The 20,388-nt window shown below is 42.4% G+C and overlaps 1 protein-coding gene across 1 annotated transcript in view; it reads right to left on the bottom strand.

Annotated features, from left to right (window-relative positions):
- The window catches only part of RTKN2 (rhotekin 2), a 153,164-nt gene extending 136,441 nt beyond the window's left edge, over positions 1-16,723 (bottom strand). The window contains exon 1 of the mRNA XM_084753341.1: positions 16,703-16,723. The gene's annotated coding sequence lies outside the window, so the exon portion shown is untranslated. The remainder of the gene's footprint in view (positions 1-16,702) is intronic.
- Between the last annotated feature and the right edge of the window lie 3,665 nt (positions 16,724-20,388).

Raw genomic sequence — 20,388 nt, 5'->3', positions numbered from 1 at the left:
GCTATGACCTGTCTAGCCACAGGATCTTGGCCCCACTAATAGATTTCATCTTGTGGTCTTAAATCTAATCATTAAGTCTCTGGTTACTCCCAGGACATCCCTTCCTCCCAAGGTTCAGGGATCATTGGGAAAAAGGGGGCAAAAGATCGTAAAAGCCAGATGCCTCCGATGACTTCAAAGAAACTGAGTTATAAGAACACAATGCGGCATTAGTAGTCTCATGGTTAGCGTTGCTACCTCCTGGAATACATCAGGGCAGGTGCACTTGTGAACTCAGCTGTTACAGCATCATGCATAAGACCTGAGCCTGGACACCTCAGACCAAAATCGCATCATGGAGAGGGAAGGTGGACACAAGAGGTTTCTGTCTGTTTGTGTTGTTTTCTTCAGCGATTGAGAGCTGCTGTGGGGGGGGGGAGGAGTAGTTTACTTTAAGGGTCTGGTTCCCACTGGGTTGACCACGCTCCAGTGGAAGGCCGCACATCCCATAGGATATAGGCAGCACACACTGGACTCAGTGAGTTGCTTTGTGTTTTGTTTTGTGTTTTTCATGAGGACACAAATTTGGGTGGGAAGGGAAAGGGGGTGGAGATCAGGGGTGGAGGAGGGTGGTGGACAAGATCAAAATCCACTGTTTGAAATTTCCAAAGAATTAATTTTAAAGAAATGGGAAGAACTGAATAAAGGTTGAAGAAATCAAAACGGTGAGGTTTTTTTTTTTTTTAAATCTTAAGATACTACATGTTTTTCTTTTGTTTCTGAGAGGAGTTGGAGTTCTGTGACTCAAATTGAGAAAAATGTTGGGGGTGACGTCTGTGGACTGCTAGCATTCTGCTCACACTCTGCACTGAATTAAGAAAGCACTTAAAAGTACATCTGCTCTCACAGATTTTGAGAACACGTGCGCATACACACATATGCACACATACACACATACAGAAACACACGAGGGAGGGACAGAAGGTGACAGAGAAAGAGAGAGACAGGGAAGGAGGAAGGGAGATCAGGAGGAAAGAGGGAAGAAAGAAGGAATGGAAGGAGGAAGGAGCAAGGAATAAAAACCATAGTGAATGGCCACAAAAAAACCAAAAAGAAGTTTTCCTTGAAAATAGAACCAGTGCTGGTCATGGTGGTGCACGCCTTTAATCCCAGTACTAGAAGGCAGAGGCAGGCAGATCTTTGAGTTTGAAACCAACCTGGTATATAGAGTGAGTTCCAGGACAGCCAGAACTACACAGAGAAACCCTGTCTCAAAACACTAAAAAAGAAAAGAAAAAGAAAGAAGAAAGAAAAAAGAAAGGAAAATAAAACTAGACTCATGTAAGAGTTATATTTGTTTGAATTTTGTATCAAGTATACGATTTTTTTTTTAAGATTTAAAAAATACATGGATTGGACATGGTGGCTTATAACTTTAATTGCAGCACTTTTGAGGCAGAGATAGGGAGATCTCTGTGAGTTTAAACCAGCCTGGTCTACAGAGTGAGTTCCAGGCCAGCCAGGGGTACACAGTGAAGACGCCCAACACGCCCACAAAAAGGATTAAAACATGTTTAAACCAACAAAGTGTCTAGAAAACAAAGGATTATAAGTGTTATTTTTCCTCTGTAGAAAGTCAACTGCAGGATATGTCAGGTTCTTTTGGGAGCAGTTTCTGAATGGGACAAACCGCTAATATTTGAGGATAAATGACAGCTGATGGTCCTGAGAGAGGGGGTCAGTTCCCGAGACGAGGATCCTATGTCCCTGACTCCAGTGTCATTGCACCATTCGCCCAGTGCCACTCCCTCCCGGAGTAAACAGGCTTTTTGTCACTACTGGAGCTTAAGGACAGGAGACAGAATAGGAAAAAAATTTTTCCATAGTGTCTACCATACTCAACAAATATGTATTGAATGCCCACTGTGCAGGAAGTCCCTGGGATGAGTTCTCAGCCAGATCTACCGGTATTCAGCCGATCTGCTCCCTGCCCTGTGGCCTTGCAGTCCCGTTGGAGAGACAGATGACAAATAAGCAATGTATGCAATTATCAACTGTAGTAAGTATTGTGGTTAACATAAGAGATCTACTGCCAGGGAATGAATGAATGAGTGAATGAATGAACGAGTTTGCACTCTTACACTACCCATTTATTTTGCCAGCATAATAAACACAACAACTGTGCAAGCCTGCCTGTTTTCCTTCTGCAAGAGGAGGTAGGGCTCAGGGGTGTAAATGAGTTGAGTCCTGCTTCCCCCACAAGACTGCGGCTGTAAAACTGACAAATTCCCTCAGCCTCAGTTTCTAGCTTGACCTTCCCATTCAGAAAAGTCAAAACAAAACCGAGCACATCCATAGCCGTGGCTTCCCAAGCCTGTTCTCACAATGGACACCTGCTGTCCTTGGGCTGGGCTCTGGTATGGGAGACGTAAGAATACTGTTTTGAGATCCTGCGTGGACAGCGAAGATGGCTCACTGGGTAACATGCTTGCTATATACAACATGAGGTCCTGAGTTTTGACCCCCAGTATCTACATAAAAGGCAGGAGTGGGGCCAGTGCTCTTGAATCTAGAGCTGCAGGGAAGAGATGGAGGAACCCCAGGGGCTTGCTGGCCAGCCAGACTAATCAAAATGGGGAGTCTAGGCTCAGTGAGAGACCATGTCTCAAAATTAAGTGGAGAAAGACATCCCAATATCTACCTCTGGCCTCCACACCTACATGCACAGACTAGCACTCTTACACACACACACACACACACACACACACAGAGTTGAGGGATTTTAATTCAGCAATACATGCAACAATGCAGTCACACCCTGGATTACAGTATGATCTTGCTGATAGACATACCCTTAGCATACACCTTTAATCCCTAACAATGAAGGTAAGGTTAGTTTGTAGAAAGAAGTAGCCATGTTTGAAAGTGATGTGTAATTGAGGGGCAGACAAAGTGGCGAATCAGAGAAAGATTTGATAGAATGAGTCAGAGATAGGATACGCCCAACAACACACACACACACACACACACACACACACACACACACACACAGAGAGAGAGAGAGAGAGAGAGAGAGAGAGAGAGAGAGAGAGAGAGATGGATGGCAGTTTTACTGGAATGCTTTTTATAGAGATAGGTTGCAGCGAGAGCAAGCTAGACACAGGGGAAGACAGAATGAGCCAGAGAATAAGAAGGACCCAGAAGAGTAGAGCACACTGCCAAAGTTAGTATGAGGCCAGGCAGATCAATTTAGTCAGAAGTCAAGAGAAGCCGGATTGAATCAGTCAGCTTGGAAGACTGGATTGTACAGAGGCTAGAAGTTTCCAGGCCTAGGCCTAAGGATAGTTAGAACAGAAAAAGAAGTGCTCTGGGCTGAGCCCAAGATGTGTGTTAGCACAGCATGGGTATGGCTCTCATCTTATCACTTCATTTGAGAAAATGAAAATGATGTTTACAACACACACACACACACACACACACACACAAAGATATACCACTTCTAACCAGAGTCACAAAGAAATTCAGCTTTCTTTTGATGAGACAAATAAGCATGCCTTAAGCTACATATTAATTTTAAAAATGTTTGCACATGTGTGTGCATGCATGTGTGGCAGTGGCATGTGGAGTATATGTGCCATGATGCAGATTTGCTACCTTGTGAGTCCCAGTGATTAAATCTAGGTCATAAGGTTTGGTAGTAAATGTCTTTACTGACTGAGCCATCTTGTCAGCCCCATACTAACATTCTAAAGGCAGCTCCATAGGAAAAGAAAATAGAAGTAAAAAAAAAATCACAAAAAAGTTTCATTTTAAAGGCTTTTTACAGTTTTTTCCCAGTGCATAGCAGAAGCCCAACCCAATATTTTCCATAATTTATTTCTATTATGTAGATAATGAGAGCAAGTGTGGTGACAGTGCTGCCTGTGCCACTGGAGCCACCATGATTAAACTCATCAGGCGATGTTTGTGTGAGATATTTTTGTTTACATTTGATAGATGTGAAATGTAGTCATTCATATAGAGTAAAAATGAATCCATGAGAATTTCAGTTTGCTATAGGACATCACTCCATGTTAACAATGCCAGAGAAATGAGCTTTCTTCACTGAAGGAAGAAAAAAAAATACATTTTTAGTTTAAATTAGGAGCCATAAAATGTAACCGTTGTGGATGAATTGCAGATGAATTTACCAAAATTGGAGTCATTTAAAAGAAGAGAATGAGATGAAAAGATTATTCCTACAGCTTGGATTCTCAAAACTTGAAGCAGGCCCTTCATCTATTTAAGTGCATGTGAAAATAGAACGTTTAAAATATCCCTTTTGCACCTTTGAGAATGAAGACTCCACTGTGTCAGCTGGTGGTTGGCAGCCATTTGGCTTTGTGGGCTCCACAGCTGATGTGACTGGAAGGTTGGATTTCGGTGGCTGACTTGAGGTGCCTTGATTTGCTGTTACCCACCTTCAGAGACCCCCTCAAATGGCCAATTTCTGCTTCAGACCTTATCTCTCGTTCCCACTTGGGTCTAGTTTGATCTCCTGATGGAATATTATATTCAATGCACTCCCCAGACAAAGCTGAAACACGCATGCTCGCACCCACGCGCGCATGCGCGCACGCATAAAGAAGCAAGTACACTTTGTTAAATGTGTCTGGGCAACTTATCACACCCCGTGTTGCTCTGCGCTCTTTTGTGCATGACCCTGCTGTCTAAATGGGAGGGGTGACCCAGTCATGTCTGTGGGTTACTCTTCTATATTGCTGTCCTTTTCTCTGGTTGTGACAGGGCCTCACTGCATATCCCGAATGCCTTCGCCAAGCCTTAAGGCTAACTCAAAGGCACTCAGGGTCTCACGTGGCAGGTAAAGGCTCCCAGAGGGAAATGGTCCAGGAAACAAGGAGGAAGATGTGTGACCTTTGGTGGCCAGTTCTGGGATGTCAGGTGGCATCCCTTCAGCCATGCCCTATTGCTGTAAGCTGTAACAAGCTCAGCAGGAGGTAGGACTCCTGAGCCCAGGGATTCTTATCCGTCCCAGGTATCAAAGGGATGCAGGCAGTTGAGCTCAGTCTGTCTTTAGAGCTCATGAAACACCTGAAAAATCCATTACTGGAGAACGAATACCTCTCCACTGAAAGGAAAAAAAGAAAAAGAAAAAAAAAAGAATAAACACTTTTCTCTTAAGTGTTTTTATGTCTCGCTAACAGAAGTGAGGTCTGGCTCCTAAGGTTCTGTGACAAACATCTCTGGCATGAACGCCTACATTGTGGTCCCACTTTTAGATGACTGATCTCTCAGAGTTGACATACTTGAACAGGGGAGATCTGTTTCCAAACAAAATAGAAGGACCGCAACAGACAGACAGAATGGAGCAGTGTCCTGGTAGGATGGGGGGGGGGGGTGTCCATCCCTCCCTTCTCCGCTGCCCCCCTTCACTTGTCTGAGGTGCTCCCAGAGACCTTCCTTTGACAAGCCTAGCACAAAAACTTGTAAACAGCGTCCTGTTCGCATTCATGTTTTGATACATTCTTCAAAGAACTGAAAACGGCAACCACCTCCTCCTTTAGCCGGATGGTCTCTGGGCCCCAGGTGTGTGTAAGCGAAGTGCGAGGGCCCCACTCAGAGACGTCACTGCCCTTTGAATCACTGCATCTTTCAGCAGCTTTAGCAGTGTCTTTACATTCAATTTCTCCTTCCTCCCCCGCTGAAACCGCTCTGGACTGGGAACCTGGGGATCTACTCTTTAAAAGGACTACCTTTGCTACCCACCTCCCAATTAGTCTAACATCTTCCAGGAGAGGACCTGAGAGGAAGCCACTGGAGACAGCTTTCCGCAAGTAGATTCTGGGAACAGGAAGTCTGGGAACAGGGAATAAACAGCAGCTCACATTTTAACCAGCTCTTTAAGCAGCTGGATAATTAGCTGGTTTAGCCCTATTTGCTGATGCAATAAAAACGGTTTCTAGAGGTAATCCATCCAGGATTTCTAGGCAGTGGGGATGATAAGCAATGTCATTTTTCAGCGATGACAGTGAGGCCAAACAATCGCCTTTCTCCTAAGAAAGCAAGCGTTTCTCTCTTAGTAAAGGAGTACTTGAAAGAGTCATTTGTCCCTTGGAGTGTTGGAAAATCACAGCTCACTGCCAGGTGAGCAGAAAATGATGACTTTGTTCACAAAGACATCAGTATTGACTTCAGGAGATAGCAATGATTTTTTCCCCCAACTGTTTGAGGGCTGGAGAGATGGCTCAGCTGTTAAAGGCTAGGCTCCCAACCAAAAAAGACAAAAAAAAAAAAAAAAAGTTTGAAAAGTTTGTAGCCTAGTTGCTGTGAAATTGAGTCGGCTCTCAGCGGCAATCTTGCATTCCCCAGGAACAGTATTACACTGTTTTCAATAAATATTTATAAATTAATGTATAACTAAATGAACATCATCATTTTAATCTTGCCTCGTATTTGCTTAATAATATCAAATGATTAATTTTGTAATTAAGGAAATGGAATTGATTTGGGAAAGTTATCACGTAGTATTTATGCTTGAAGTATTTTATAATTTACCGTGATATTTATTATAGTTTACTGAAAATTCTTCAGCTGTTTTTTTTTTTAAACAGCTTTCCCAAAATGTGGTCCAACAGGTTTAAAATGTCACGTAGACAAATCACGTCCATATTTTAAAAGTGTTTGGGGAACAAAGTGTGCTTGCCTATAAGCTTGGGGTGAACCTCAAATACTACCCAAATCCTAGCTCCTAGGACTTCCTGTTGTAACAGATTTTATCTCAAGTTAACTTGTAGACTTGGAGGAAAAGGCGGGGGTGGGAGGGGCCGGTATCTTCTGTCTGTTTTGTATTTTGTTTGTTGTTTGTTTGGTATTTGTATTAGTTAATTTTTCTCATTGCTATGAGAAAATACCTGACACAAGGAACTTCCGGAAAAAAGGGCTTAACTTTGGCTCATACTCTGAAGGGATGCAGCCGGTGGTGGACAGGAAGTCATGGCAGCAGGTCACCAAGCATGCGCAGTTGGAAAGCAGCTTGCCGATGCTGGTGCCCAGCGTGCTTTCCTCTTTTCCTTGTTTTGCTTTGGGTGTGTTTTTATTTTTTTTGTTTTGTTTTGTTGTTTCCTCTTTGTTTGTCTTATTTAGTCCGGGATCCCAGCCTATGAAACTGCGTTGCCCACACGCAGAGAGAGAGGCTTTCCTCCTCAGCTAAACCTCACAGGAAATGCCCTTGCCCGATGGTGATATGCCCCTTAGGGTATTTAAAAATCCAGTCAAGGTATCATTCCATCCTAGGATTAGTGATTTCTAGATTCATCCGTGTTTACTTGAGCAATGGGAGTGGGGTAGCAAGGGATAGGGATACTTATTCTGTCTCCTGGGTGTGCTTATGGAACCATCCACTGGTTATATTGCAATTCTGAGTGTGTAGGTAACGTTCTGGGGGCGCTGATGGGGACTTGTGTGGAACAGATACAACCTCAGGGTCGATTTTCAGAGCCTGCGCTTTTCATCAGGGTGAGGGTCCAGCGTGATGCAGTGACTGCATTGGAGTCATAAGCCACGTGAGATCAGAATGTCAAATGTACTTACTTGTAAATAAGTAAAAATCCAATAAATTTAATGAAAGTAAAATTTTGGTTTCACAGACCGAATAGTGACATTTCAAGTGTACTGTCAGCCCAGAGAGGAGGAAAAATCTATAGTATTTATGAATACTCTCTTCCTATCATCTCAGAAAGCTCTAGAATCAAGGATCTGGACTTTTGGTCCTCACCATTGACCTTAACTCAGCAATGCTTGCCTTGCATTGCTGAGCTCCTCAATGTTGATACATAGCAATGAAAAACGGGGGGTGGGGGGGGAGGAATATATACTTTCTTGCTGGTGTAGAGTCTTCGCCATCTATTTATACTGAATTCTCTTCCCTTTTTATTTTTTTTAATGTTTTTCTTGTTTTAAGAGAGGTCTTCAAACCTCTTAAACAGTTAAGAAAATAAGAAGCATATAAATAGGTTCCTAGACAACCGGGCCAGTGAGATGACCCTAACCCTGATAATCTAAATCAATTCCTGGGGTCCACATGATTGGACAGGCAGGCGTGGCACACACCTTTAATTCAAGCACTGGGGAGGCAGAGGCAGAGGCAGGTGGATCTCTGAGTTCGAGGCCAGCCTGGTCTACAGAGTTAGTTCCAGGACAGCCAGGGCCACACAAAGAAACCCTGTCTGGAAAATGAAACAAAAAAACCCAAAACAACAACAAAACAAAGCCCCCAAATTCAAACAAGACACAACCAGTTCCAGAGTTGTCTTTTAACCTACACACACATATGCCTGGCACGTGCACTCACACCCATATGTACACAAACTAAATAAATTAATGTAAGAAAATAAAACTAAAAATGAATTACTTAATATCTGAGCTTGGTTTTTTTTTAATAGAGGATTTGGTTGAGGCAGCGGTTCTCAACCTTCCTAAGGCTGTGACCCTTTATTATAGCTCCTCATGTTGTGATGACCTCCCAACCATAAAATTATCTCCGTTTCTACTTCATAACTGTAATTTTGCTACTGTTATTAATGGTGCTGTGAATATCAGATACAGCAGACATCTGATATGCAGCTCCCATGGAAAGCTGGTTTAGCTCCCCCAAGGGAAACGCTGAAACCGAGGGGAAGGGTTCTTGCTGGCCTTGCATTATGGTACCATGCGACTTAACTCTGTTAGTCACTTCCTCTGTGCCCGGTCTTCTCCATGGATAAACTGGCTCTCCAACACCCAGGAAGTGTGTGAGTAAGCCTGTGTTGCTCTTATTCTCCGTGAAGGGATAATTTGAACACTGATGAGTAGTTCTGAAGCAGAAGGACAAACAACGACTAAATCGTGCTTGACTGACACTGTGTGATAGTGATAAGCACACCACAGCACGATTATAAAAAGAACACTCTGGAGACCTTTTATCGTGACAAGTTAGTGAGGGTGGATCATTACCTTATTCCACAAAGAAAGATGTTGTCAAGATGTGTGTGTGTGTGTTTGTGTGTGTGTGTGATGTATGTTTACGTATATATACATTTGTATATGTGTGTGCGCATGTATATGTATGCCTGTGTGTGCATGTGTGATATGTGTAAGTATACATGTGTGTACATGTGTCTGTATATGTGTGTGCACATGTGTATATACCTGTGTGTACATGTGTGTATGTGTGTATACATGTTGTATATGTGTTACCTGTGTGTACCTATGTGTGCATGTGTGTGCACGTGTGTATATGTGTGTGCATGTGTCTATATCTGTGTGTACATATACATATGTGTATACATGTGTATATGTGTATGTGTGTGTCTATATATGTATGTGGGTATATGTGAAAGCAAAAAGAGGGTATAGGATACCCTGAAGCCCTGTGGATATTTTAACTCTGGACTCCTGAACTTCCAGTACTATGAGAAAAAAATCCCTTTGTGTAATTTTAGCCACCCTGTCTGTGGCAGTTTGTTCTAGTAGCCCCTGGAGACTTCATAGGGAGCCAGGAGATCTCACCTGCAAGGACTCACTTCTGCCACCGCAAGTGTGAAAGTAGAGACAGACAACATGGAAGGGAGCAGTTTGGGTTTTGTTCCCATAGCAACGGAGTTTCAAAACAGTAGGTAAAGGCGTCTAACGTGCCAGCCTGTATTTAAGTGTAGCAGTTCCCGTTTTGGTTAATCAGTCCATATCCCTCCTCTCTGAAGGAGTTAACTGCTTTCATCCAGGCAGCACATGGCTGGGAATGGCTCATGTCCGCATGGATGCTCTGAGCAGAGAGAAGATTGGAAGGAGGTAGAGAGCAGATCCCTTTCCTTCAGAGAGAAAGCCAGGAGGCTGTCCACACAGTTTCCACCTGCATTCCGATGGGAACCAAATAGCCACAGATGAAAGGACACTGGGAATGTGGTCCTAACTCTGGGTAGCAATTGTGTAGAGCAAACAGATGGCATTTAATATGGTCAAAGGGGACAGAGATGCTGGGAAACAGTGACCACACAGTGGACCCAATAGGATAACCTACATGCTGAGAACAGTAGAAGAAACAAACAAACAAAAAACTAGTTAAGCATTCTGCTGGGAAAGGATGCAACTGGTCCTAGAACAACTTGATGCTTAAGATGGGATGATATCCATGAGTGGTCCCTCCCTTTTTCTGAGGCAGGGGTTGAGGGGGTGGAGGGGAGAGGGTGGGAGAAAGGGAGGAGGGACTATGAAAAGAGGCTGAGATAGGGATATAAAGTAAAGAATTTAATTTTAAAAGGTATGTTTCACAAGTCAGATTTTGTCAACACAGTGCTTTTTTTTTTTAATGCATAACAGCAAAGGCCAAATACACTGTGGTTAGAGCAGTTTGTAAGGCATTAGTTGGGGGCTGCAGAAATAGCTCCGTGGTTGAGAGGGCATATTGCTCTCTCAGAGGACCCATGTTCAGCTCTCTGCATCTAAATGGGTGTCCCATAGCTACCTGTAACACCAGCTCCAGAGAATCTGATGCCATCTTCTGGCCTCTGTGGGCACTCACACACATGTAAAGTGTGCGCACGCATGCACACACACACACACACACACACACACACACACACACACACACACACACCTCAACACATACACAATTTAAAAAAACCTTAAAAGCACAAAGAATTGGTGATCTGTGAAACCAATGAAGACCATGTGTTTGGGCAGACCCAAAGATAAAAATAATGCAGAAAAGTAAACAGTCTCAGAAACCCGTGAATCACCGTCAGGTACACACAGTGGAATTCTCTGGAGTAGGGAGTTTTAGAGGGCAAGAAAATAAGAGGAAAAAAAAAAGTGGATGAAAAACATTAAGCAACAAGTGTGAAACTCAACAAATCCCAAGCAAAGTATGTTTAAAGATTCCACGCCCGATCTGTCAAACGTTAGTCTGTCAAACGACGAAGAGAATTTTCGAAGCAGCGAGAGACAGTGACTCATCCCTTAAAGAGAACATGATGCAAAGTGACATCTAAGGCATACAAGACAGAGCTGCTAAAGGAGGCTCTTGTCAGAGAGGCAGCATTGCAGCCTGTGCAGGAGCTGGGCTGCAGGGTCCCTGGAGGGCTGTGTGCTGCTACATGCTGGAGACACAGAGGTCAGGATGCTTCTGCGCACGTTTCTTTGCCACATGGCACTGCCACACGCAACCCAAAGAAATAAAATGGCCCCCACTGGACCCAGAGGACAAGCCACCCTTTTCTTTTGTAACTTGCCTCCTATGCCCACCACTGGTAAAGCTTCACGCGGTGTTTATTTCGAAGGGAAAATGCCAATAAAGAACCCTCCCAAGCCTCATGAGCAGACCCGGAAAGGTGAATTTGGCTGTGAAATAATATTCATTGATGGCACAGCGCTGTGGCTCTCTTACTTGGCTTTGTCTTTATTTGATTTGGCTCAGAATTTACTCTAGAAATTAGAAGTAGCCTAGATATGCATGCTCATAGATGTTTGCCAAATTTGAAAAAAAATTTTAGCACTACTTCATATTTCTTGTTTCTTTGTTTGCTCTCCTTCTGGGACCTTAAAAACATAATGACAGGTGCTATCCATCTCACAGGTCTCTGAGGTCACCAAGAGTTCATTCTTGCTTAATTTTTGCCCGTGTCTTATATTTGTATATTTTATATCACTAGGTCTTTCCGTTCGCTGATCTCTTTGTGTTACAGTGTCTAATTGTAGAATAACTTTATTCAGTGAGTTTATATCTCATGTACGGTACATTTCAGGCATAAGAGTTATATTTGGCTTATTTTATAACATCTGTATTTCTCCCACTATAATTGCATTGAGCATTTAGTTTTAAGGCTTTGAAGTCTTCAGACTGCCAATCCTACTATCCTTTGTATTCTAAATCTGTTTCGGCTATTTCTCTTGGTTACCACTTTTTTTTTCCTCACCCTTATTACTATATCTAGTAAGTTTTCAATGAATGCTGAATACCATGGGGTTAATTTTTTTAAGCATCTGGATTTTATTTTTAGCAGTGGTTTGAATAAAAATGTTCCCCTGAGGCCCGGGTATTTGAATCCTTGGTCCCCACTTGGTGGCGCTGTTTAGGCATGCTTATGGAACCTTTAAGAGACAAGGCCTTGAAGGAAGAAGCAGATCACTGAGGGAGGGCTTTGAGAGTGCATAACCTTGCTCCTCTTCTGATTTGTTCTCACTTCTTCCTCCCTGTGGTTGGAAATGTGACCTCTCTGCTTCTTGCTCCAGCTGTTTGCTGACCTGTTGTGGCCTCTCCTCCTGGAGTCATGAGCTGAACTAAACTCTTCCTTCTGTAAATTGCCTCGCTTAGGCCATTTTATTATACTAACGAAAAGTAATTAACAGCTTTCTTGTGATTCTTTAAAGTATGTTTCAGTTTGTACAGCCAGGTGCGTCAGTTGCTTGCTGGTCAGCATGGCTCGTTGGATACTTAACACTTCACTAGAGTAGCTTGCAGTAAGCTGTACTCTGCGGCTGGCTTAGCCTCACTCTCAAGACTTGTTAATTTTGATCTTAGTAGTGAATTCAAATGGATTATTTTTACCCCATTCTGGAAGTCTGAAGTGAAAAAATCATCCAGTTTTATATGAGCTCTGAGGATTCTGATTTTTTTTTTTTTTTTTTTTTTTGAGACAGGGTTTTTCTGTGTCCTGGACTTGCTTTGTATGTCCAGGGCTGAAACTCACAGAGATCCACCTGCCTCTGCCTCCCGGGTGCTGAGATTACAGACTTGTCCCACCATGTGTGGCTAGCTTTCAAATTCTTGCAGAACTTTTTCTCTTACTGAACAATCCTCCTGAGGCATTGCTTTAGATTTTTCCAAACTCTTCTCAAAGAAATTTACAGTTCTACCATCTGCCTCATCTTTAGATCACGTTTTTCGCGCGTGCCCTAGATTGATACGTGCCTGAAAGTTATTTCTTAACCTCAACATTGTTTGCCATCTGTAAAATCTTGGACTCAGAACTGCTTTTGATTCCAAAACTAGCACATGCTGGATTTGAATTATTTTCAGTTCTTGTGGCTCCTTTCAGTGCTGGTCTGTTTCACCATGAGCAGCAAGTAGGATCCAAGAAACACATTTAGCTCCCTGGCTTAAATGTATTTTACATTTGCCATGCTACCCAGGCAACAGTATGTTAAGCTTCCCACAACTCTTTTTTTTTTTTAATCTCTATATCATTAGCAACCACCACCCAGTTTCTCTTAAAGGTCTCAGATGGTACTCACTTTCACCGATGACTTCCTCAACTTCTATTCAGTTTCTCCACTAGTTTGCTCACTGTAGTAGTTACTGTTTGGTTCATTGTTGTGATGTGCATTACTACACATTTCCTACATAAACACACATACATGCACATGCATGCACACACACACACACACACACACATGAATAAATAGCAATAAAAAATCCAAGAAACCTAACAATGATAGACATAACTTTTAGCATAAGTTAATTTGCCTGTTGGGGTGAAATGGAAAAATGGAAGTTAACACACTATGTGACTAGAAAGAGAATAGTTCAGTATTTATTAAAAGTATTTACCTATTACGTGGAAATCTCCAAAGGAAAGTCTAGGGAAGTTTACTGATAAATTTCATTAAAAGCAAACCCAAAAACTAATAAAAAGTAATCCAAGACTGCACAAGATCTTTTTTTAGAAAAAATACAGAGAAAATTATTTTTCTTCTACAGCTTTTATGAGATAAATGCAACTTCAATAAAAAGAGAGTTGTAGATCAGTCTCTCATAAACATAGGCATACAATATTTAATGACATATTAGATAAGTGAATCTTGTGATAGATTAGTTGAGGTCATTCTAGGAATGCCAGACTGAGTAACATTTAAAAACCAGTACCACCCCACTACCATGACAACGAGATAGGGTGTGTATGAAAATCTTAGTGTGGGCAGAAATACAGTTAGGCAAAATTTGTCTCTTACATACTTCTGTTTCCATTAATTCTTGGCAAATTAGGAATAAAAAAATATCATTATAGCTGGACACAGTGGCACACACCTTTATTCTCAGCACTCGAGAGGCAAAGGCAGGTGGATTTCTGTGAGTTTGAAGGCAGCCTGGTGTACAAAGTGAGTCTATGACAGCCAGGGCTACACAGAGAAACCCTATCTTGAAAAATCAAAACCAACCAACGAACCAACAAACAAACACCAAACAAAACAAAACAAAACAAGACCATCAAAACAAGAAAACAAACAACAACAAAACATTATTTTTCTCTTATTTATGTCAGGCTGTCCCAGATTGGCTGTGTAGTTGAAGATGACCTGGAACTTCTAATCCTAGTGTCACTACCTCTCTGTTCTGAAGATTACAGGCATGTGGGGCTACATTCAGTTCAATTGGTAATGGGGATAGAAGCCAAAGATGTGTGCATGTTAGGCAAACACTTTACCAGTTCAGCTACATTGCTATTCCCCTACACTTAAAATAATGAGCATTACATCCTGTGGTACATCATATCCAATGATGAAATCTTGAAAATCTTTCTACAGGGACTGAAACTGACATGGATATTGGCTATCATGTGTACATTCAACAAGAAGTGCTAGCCATCACAATATATTTTTAAAGAATATTGCATCTGGAAGGGTGAAATCATGCTGGCATTATTCATAGACGTCATCATTATGTTAAGAAAATGCAAAATAATATACAAACTATATGAGCTAATGATTGAACTTACAATCTGACTGAAAACAAGGTAATTATTTTTAAATAATTTATTTAGTAATTTAAATATTAATTAATGATTTATATATTATATTATATATAACATAATAATTTAAATAATTTATTATTTTAAAAATTATGTGTTTATGTGCTTATCTCTGTGTGAGTATGTGCACATGAGTGCTGATGCCCACAGAGCCCAGAAGAGGGCGCCAGATTCCATAGAGCTGGAGTTAGAGGCAGTTGTGAGCCACCTGAAGTGGCTGCTGAGGACCAGACTTGGATTCTCTACAAGAACAGCATATGCTCTTAACCTCTGAGCCATCTGTTTTAGTTTCCCTTCTTTTGCTGCGATAAACCATTCAACAAAAAAGAGCCTGGGGGAGGAAAGTGTTACTGTGTTTTAGAGGTTACTATCCATCTTCGAGGGAAGCCAAGACAGGAACTCAAGCAGGAAATGGAAGGCAAGAGCCAAGCAGGACACTGCTTACTGGCTCACTCTCTGGTCTCTGGTTTATGTTGAGTTAGCTTTCTTATACAGCTCCAGACTACCTCCCCAGGGATGGCACCACCCACAGTGGGCGGGGCCATCAATCATGCTCATAGGCCAACAGGCCAATCTGATCTGGACAATCACTCAACTAATAGTCCCTCAGATGACTCCAGCTGTGACAAGTTGACAGCTGAGACTAACTAGGAAACCATCTCTCCAGGCCTTGATTTATATTTGTCCATATCACCCAGAAACAAACAGAAACATATTTCATTCACTTCTTTTCTGCCCATCCTGGGAATTGCTACCCCATACCAGGTCCTCACACATACTAGGCACTCTCCCACTGAAGTACAGCCCCAGGCCTGAAAGTTTAGAGTTTAAGTCATACAATTTAATACTATTAAAATTTATATTTGGTTAATTCTAATAAAAAAATCACTTCACTGCAATGTTTGCAACAACAAATGCAAGTTTTTGCTTGTTTGTTTAAGACAGGGTCTCACTATGTAGCCTTGGTTGGCTTGGCACTCACTATGTAGACCAGGCTGGCCCCAAACTCAGAAATCCACCCGCCTCTGCCTCTCAAGTACTAGGATTAAAAGTGTATAAATCACTGTGCCCTGCACTGAACGTAAAAATTTAATTCTTGGAATGTTAAAAATTGTAAAGATTTTCAATACTTTTTGCTTCATTTTTGGGACAATTTCATGCATGCATATGATGCATTGTGATAGCAGTTACCTCAAATTCCCCTCTGTTAACCCCTTCCACTCCAGCTGATCCTTTCCCCCCAATTTGCTTCTCTCCAGCTTTCATGAGGTTTTTTTTTTTGGTTGTTGTTGTTGGTGGTGGTGGTGGTGGTGGTGGTGGTGGTTTTTTTTTTTTAGTATGTGGGTCTTCCGAGGAAGCCACGTCTACTCTGTGTTTCTATCAGAAGATGACTTGTTAAAGCATCCCTCCCCATCACCTGGGTCTTATAATCTTCCCATCCTCACTTCTGTGATGTTTCTGGAGCCCTGGAAGGTATGATAGAGATGCTCCATCTAGGGCTGAGCATTCAATAGTCACGTATTCTCAGAACTTTGAAGTTCCGAATCTCTGCATTAACCATCTTCCACTGCAAAAGGCAGCTTCTCAGGTCAAGGCTAAGAGCAGCATGAGTCAAGGGTATAAACACAGGTATTTAGAAGGCAGAAGGCAGTTTGGCTATGTGTCCCTCTACCACGCCATCAGAGATGCATCCCTCTCCATAGCTAAACCCTCCCACTAGAGGCACTTGAGCAAGTTGGCAATACCAAGAATGCATAGCTTCCAGTGGTGCAGGCCTCAAATCAAGTCCAGTCAGAAAGGGGTTGGTTAGCGGGCAGACAGTCAGAACACCAGTAGGCACATCTTGCTTGACAGGTTGGTATTGTAATAGGCAAAGTCTGGAGCTGACAAGTGTATCGGTTACTTTTCTGTTGTGATACAATAGCAAAACGAAGGCAACTTACAGAATGCTGAGTTTATTTGGGCATGTGGTCCCGGAGGGTTAGAGTCCACGATGGTAAGGACAGCAAAGCACAGGTGTGGCAGCAGGTGTGGCGGCAGGGGCGGGAAGCTGAGAGCTCACATCTTGAAGCATAAGCATGAAGCAGAGAGAGCAAATTAGAAGCTAGACTTTTTATTACTGAAGCCCATGCCCAGGGACAAGCTTCCTTAGCAAGGCCCTGCCCCTTAAAACCTCAAACAGTGCCATCAACTGGGGCTTCTGTTCAAATGCCTGAGCCTATATGGGGCACTTCTCATAGAAGCTGCTATAATAAGGATGTTGAGACCTTTCTTCCCAAAATAAGCCACCGAACACCTTCTGGCTTTATGCTTGTTAGCTAGCAGGGAGGAAGATTTCAGTGTGATTTGTCTGCATCCTGCATCCAAAGCGGGCAATATGTTTAGCGGTAGAGTCTCACCATCCAGTTCTCGTGGGCGAAGATGTTAATACTTTTTAATTAATTATAACTTAATTATCTATTACTCTGAATTAATTATAAGTTAATTCGGTAAACAATCAATGTATAAATTCAACATTAATCCATGTTTTTTTTTAATAAGTAACCTCCAATACTAAAATTCATACAGAAAAGCTAAGGGTCAATAATAGCTAAGGTAGTTAAAGAAGAAAATCAAAACTGGCAGATTTCCAATGAGGATAAATGCATTTTAAAGAGGGCATCGGGACCAACACAAAGTTAGGTAAACTGACCAATGAATCAGAAAGCTGATATATAAACAGTCACGTGGTTTGTGAGAAAGTCATTGACGTATTAGAGGAAAGAACAATATTGCCAACAGGAATTGCTAGAGGAGTCGAACACATTTTAAAACGTACCATTACCATTTCCAAATATCACTGCTCAAAATATAACTCCAGCTGGATTGCAGATCTAAATGGGAAACATGAAACTCGTTCTTAAAGGACACAGAAAGTTAGTTGACTTGGTGATCGCAGACTAAGTAAAGATGTCTTAGGAGCCGGCAGGATGGCTCAGTGAGCAACGGTGTGAACAGTGTGGTGGGAAGACACTACTGACGCCTGTAAGTTGTCCTCTGTCCTTCACACGCATGGTGTGGCATGGCTGCCCATGTGCTGATGTGAGACCGAGCATACAGGCACACGCACATGTACAGGCCCATGCGAGCACATTTGAAAGGTGACTATGCAGGGCTAGGAACACGGCCCAGTTGGTAGACTACTTGCCTAGCATTGCCCAGTTGGATCTTGGGCACCACAAAACCCATGTGGTGGCTCACACTTGTTTTTGCTTTGCAGACAAGGCTAACAGGAAACTCTGTAGCCCAGACTGGCCCCAAACCGATGAGCGTCTTCATTTCCTGAGTGTTAGTGTGTGCCTGCCAGACAAACTGTGTATTTTGTGACCTGGTTGCTAGTTACACAGGTCAGAGTAGTTGGGAAAACTCATTGGGACTTACAATTATGACATAAAAAAGTTAGTTTTCAATGAAGTTTAAAATAATACAAAAATCAGTTCTTAGGGTAGAACTAGATTAGAAAGCAGAGGCTAGAGAACACCATAATAACATTCTAAGGAAATTATCTCTTCAATTAATTTTTGTTGTAGTATGCCTGGTAAAACACATTCCTTCGGACAACCTAGGAGAGCAGGTCTCCAGTATAGAGGTGCCCAAGTAGGTTCTAGTATTTTTTCAGTCAGAGTAAATATACCAATAAAGGGTAAAACACACACACACACACACACACACACACACACACACACACACACACACACACACAGAGCTCCAGATAAACATCAGTGCCTGCTTTGGAATACAAGGTTAAAGTGATTCATCTTACGACACACTCGTGGAGTGGGGTAAATCACATTTTAATGTGTTCCTCTTGTTTTGTTTCTGTACTGGAGAAAAGCCTATGTATATTTATTTTCAGATCCAATTCTCTCTTACCTATAGCAAAACACCCTTTACCTCTCTGCATCTAAGAACACAGGCAATTTTCACTTAAAATAAGAATAAAATTGCTCCTGTGCGTTAGGTCCCAGAAAGCGGGCTTTATTTTGACAGGGCATCAGTTCAAGAATTCACACTTCACATCGTCGCATTATTATTTAACAATCTTATTATTTAACAATCCCCGTATTTTAACAGTATTCTTTTTTCTATATTTTATTCCACAGCAACACAGCTTTCTAGCTTTTCTCACAACCATTTTGCTTTAGGGATGATTTGTCAAAGGTTTTTCTTCATACTAACAACCACCAACTAAGGAAAGGGCTTGAAGATCTGTGAACACAGGGACTTTTCTGGGGCACTGGCCACATCTTGCACTCCGGGTGATTATTTTTCAAATATTATCAGGGAGCTAGGACCTAAGCATCAGAAATATGATAGAATACTTGTTAGGCGGTGGTCTCTCCCTGCCCCTTCCATCTCTCCTCCCCCTCTCCTTCTCCTTCCTCCCCCTCCCTCCTCCCTTCTCCCTCTGTGTGTGTGGGGTTGGGGGAGTGGAATGGATGTGGATGAAGATGTCCGAGCAGGTGCCTGCAAAGGGCCAGAAAGAGCTGGAGTTACAGGCATTGTGAGCGGCTCAGTGTGAGAATGGATGCTGGGGACTGGACCCTAGTCCTCTGCAAGAGAGTTCCTGGCCTGAGGAGTCATCTCTCAAGCCCAAGATTAGATTTTCAATTTTAGGAGCCAGTGCTCAAACCATAGCTATATAATGCGCTAGCTTTGTAAGAGTGAGTTCTTTACTTGTTTGTGGGTAAATTGGCACATTTTGAACTGAGGATATCCTGCCCAAGTGGTGCATAATGTGAAAACCACATAGAATAATCTTTAGTATGTGGGTAGGACTCAAGACCTGCAGCTGTTACCTTAAGAAATGATGTCCAACTTGTCCATCGACAGACTGCTCCACCGGCGGCACCGTTGCCTGCCTTGTTCTCTGTCTTGGCCACCCTACCCAGGCTGTCCCTGGGATGAAAATGCATGATGAGGACCGTCTAATGGGATGATGGCAGTGAAAAGACCGAGTCCATGTCTTTTGTCAAAAGGGACACTGAAGCCCAGAGAGGTTACCCACGTTAAACCAAAAACGCGCACAGCTAACTAGAGGCACAGCAGATACCTTAGATCTGGGGCCTTTATATTTAGCTCAGGCACTGTTTTGTGCTGCAACGTGGAGATTTAGCCCATCTTTCTGTCTTGCTCACGTTTGGCCCCACCAAGAAGCACAAGTACCTCACACGGCTCATCCTAGTGTTCTGGGGAGGGTGCAGCTTGCTAAAGGATGTCTATTTCCAGTGTTTATGGACAGCCTACTCCCTGCAGATTCACTTGGGCTAACTAACAGACTGCCACCTCACTTGAGCCCCGCTTTGCACAGTGTTGCTTGGTGGTTGTCATGACAACGAAATGTAATAGAAATAGAGCTTTCTGGAGGATGGTGCTGGTGGAGGCTTTAAAGCCAGATTACAGTCATGACTTTGAAGCTTAAGGGGTATCAGTGAATTGTGTTGGCACACAGTAGGTACGCTGTGACATTGCGGCAAAAAAAAAAAAAAAAAAAGAAAGAAAGAAAAGAAAAGAAAAGAAAATAAATACAGGCCTTTCATTGAGTTGGAAGCTGGAACTGCTGAGCCATAATAGTAGTGAACATCTGTGG

Source organism: Acomys minous (assembly GCF_964271855.1).
Source record: "Acomys minous genome assembly, chromosome: 13".
NCBI lineage: Eukaryota > Metazoa > Chordata > Mammalia > Rodentia > Muridae > Acomys > Acomys minous.
Note: the sequence above shows the minus strand (reverse complement) of the source record. Positions and strands in the feature narration are given on the sequence as shown.